Raw genomic sequence first — 2666 nt, 5'->3', positions numbered from 1 at the left:
TTTTTTTTTAAGGCTATGGCGTCCCACTCTGGAGACTCCTGAAGCCAAGGATGTTATCAACCACATGCTGTCCATCAACCCCACCAAGCGAGTCACCGCCACAGACGCACTCAAACAACCCTGGATCTGCCAACGCTTCACCGTGGCCTCCATGATGCACAGGCAAGTGTTTAAATGTGTTTTATATCAAGGTTATTATAGTTAACTAAAACTAAGGATAAAATTATTATTATTATTATTATTATTACAGTACAGTACCCTAATGAACTACTTGTTATTTTGTTTGTTGTTGTATTTTATTGGTTTGCAATTGTACAACAAAGTAAGTAGACATTAAGGCTTAAGTGAGAAGAGAAATCACTTATGCAGCAGTAGTATTTACTGTCAACGGCATTTTTAGAAACAAAGCAAAAACATACAGAGTTAGTATACCTATACCTAGCATTGTGTAACTGTTTGGACATTGATGTGAACAGTTTGCAGTGTTAATAACTGGCCACTTGGTGGCAGTAAAGTTGAAACATCTGACTCATGACTTCAACCACAGTCTGTAAGATGATGCTTTTTAGGGCCAAAACCATTTGTTCCTTAAATGGCACTAGTCCAAGATCAACAAAACCCTCTATCGTACCGTTGTAGCCTGGTCTCTCATATGTGTCTTGGCCCAGCTCAAGGGCAGCTCATTAGCATCTGTCATCAGGGCCAGAGCACAGCGTGACCCCAGAGAGCTGAGGTGACGTCGGAACAGGAAGTGGAAGTCAGCGCGCGAGGTTGCTAATGGTGACCCTGGTGTGTTGACGACAGACAGGGCCGTTGGTTGGGTCGTCTATACTGCTGAGTCTTTGGCGGCGGGGGGGCTCTGACTGCCACGCGAGAGAATTGGTTGATGCACCGCCCGGTGTGTGAGGATAATATCCACTCCAAAACTGTTATTACTTTTTCAGAATTCAATATAGTATCAAACGTAGCAGATCCACAAGCTCGAAACGTGCTGCGTAGTGCCACGTCGAGCTTGTGGATCTGCTCGTTGCTTTTTGTGTGACACTGTAGTATAAGTAAGGTTCAAAAGGTTAGAGTATGGAGATAAGAGTTTTCTGCCCGACAGCAACGATATAACCATCTGTATGTGGGGGTTTTAGTTACCCAGGCTATAGCTGAGGACAAAATGTGATGCAAGTTATTAGAGAGATGGTTATTAGAGATGCTCCGATAATCGGCCACCGATCGGAGATCGGCTGATGTTCACTCCAAATGACTCGATCGGTGATCGCCAATTTACATTATTTGAGAAACCGATCTTTTACACCATTTAAGTGGTGTAATGTCAATCGGATGTAATATAATTTTGCATCTTTGTGACGGGCCTAAACATTCTCCCCTTCCTCCCCACACACAGTAACAGTTTGGACGTGGGTTTTGACATTATCCTTGCACACAAGATCGCTATCGGTATCGGTCGATCATGAGAAAAATCGGTCCCATAAAACCTGATGGGAGCATACCTATAAGTTATGAGCCTGTAAAGTAAGACAAAAAGGGATGCGGATAATGTGGTACAGTACACATTTTTTTCCTTCTCCCAGATATCACCATTTTAATCTAGGAGTGTCATTTGGGATCCCAGCAGGGGATGGCAAGTGCCACCGGCCACCTAGTTTTCGCATTTGACCTCAAATTCACATGCTTGCTTCATCGACATGTTAATCTTTCTTTTTAAATCATTAATATTTTCTTTTAAAAATAGCAGACCTACAAGCTCACGTGACATCGTAAGTTTCGCAACATGTGCTCATTAATATAGATCTCTGTTTTTGAAAAACTGGTCACGTTTTTGCCACCCTCTACTTTGTTTCTAAAATGCTGCCACCCTTTTATCTACTTGTTTCTGAAATGCTGCCTCTGTTTCACTCTATGACATTTCCTCTGACTTGGGGTGACACAAACACATATCTCAGAATGACATTTTCATCGACCATCTTGTACTCATTTAGTCGCACTGATCAGCATCACATGAGTGTGGGAATGTGGGCTACTTTAACAGGCCCACATTTTTTATTTATTTTTTCGCCAGTGAATCATTTTAAACCACAGCCCCCCCCACCCCCCTCCCGATCAAGCCAAACGAGACCACCGTCCTGTGGGCATTCTACATATACAGACTGAAATCATAACAAACCTCTTCCCACCACATCATGACCTCATTCTGGGTGTGGGGATTATGACATTCAATCAAAATATACTTCTCATGACCTCAGTTTGGAGAGATCCTCCTTCGCAAAAAGCCACATGTTGTCGAGAGATTACATCATGCTTTGGGAGGAAGGAGCCTGTCAAACAATCGCACTTTGTTTGATTCCGTCCCGGTTCGTTTTGAGCGACGCTCGCACACTCCGACTACAAAAGGATCGATGCGTCTTTGATGCCCCCGGCTGAGCGGGTTAACCGTTGACTTAATTTGGTTGTTCAGGTGTTGGAGTAGAGATTGCGAGAGAAAACTCTCACTGTCACCGCTGGTGGAAACCTTGTCTCTCCATATTTATTTACTATTTTTATGGAGCCATTCAATTCATCACCAATTAATTCACATTTTACACAAGCCTGTTTTTGAAAATGTTTGAAAAAGTCTACCTATAATTTCATGCCTATGTTGAAAGTGTTTACTAACC

Source organism: Protomyctophum bolini (genome assembly GCF_963924005.1).
Source record: "Protomyctophum bolini genome assembly, chromosome: 15".
NCBI classification, from domain to species: Eukaryota; Metazoa; Chordata; class Actinopteri; order Myctophiformes; family Myctophidae; genus Protomyctophum; species Protomyctophum bolini.
Note: the sequence above shows the minus strand (reverse complement) of the source record.